This window comes from Rhinopithecus bieti, unplaced genomic scaffold (assembly GCF_001698545.2).
Source record: "Rhinopithecus bieti isolate Rb0 unplaced genomic scaffold, ASM169854v2 scaffold_6380, whole genome shotgun sequence".
Classification (NCBI taxonomy): domain Eukaryota; kingdom Metazoa; phylum Chordata; class Mammalia; order Primates; family Cercopithecidae; genus Rhinopithecus; species Rhinopithecus bieti.
This window is the reverse complement of record NW_016806642.1, coordinates 8,224,923-8,225,489: the sequence shown is the minus strand read 5'-3', so window position 1 is coordinate 8,225,489 and position 567 is coordinate 8,224,923.

Genomic DNA, 567 nt, shown 5'->3' with positions numbered 1-567 from the left:
TTTTTTTACTCAAAAATTCACTTAAATAAAATTACATTATCTACATTTTGATTTATTTAGACAACTTTTATATGAATACCTGCATTATTTAACTTTCCATGTGAAAAGAATGTGGTTATTTCTTAATTGTTTTCTATTAAAAATTCCCTATGTGATTCAAGATCTAAGATATAAAGATTTTGTTTACTATTTATAAGTTACCATTTTTTGAACACATTCTGTGTTCCAGGTTCTTTGCTAAGCATTTTAAATGTACTGTTTCATTATTCCTAATGACAAACCTATGAAGTAGGTTCAATCATTAGTGTCGTTTTACAGATGGGGAAATTGAGGCTTAGGATTTTGGAATTATAATTTCTGTAATACTGCCCCTCCTGCTTTATTGTAAATGAATAATATCTTGCAAATATGATTTTTTGAATGATGAAATGAACGAACATTTTGCCATATAAATCCCTTTACAAGAGAAAAGACAAGTACATTGCAAATTCACCCCGATTCATATTTAGCCCAGAGCATTTGTTTTTTTCTGATCACAAACAACTAAAAACTGTGAAACTTACTATG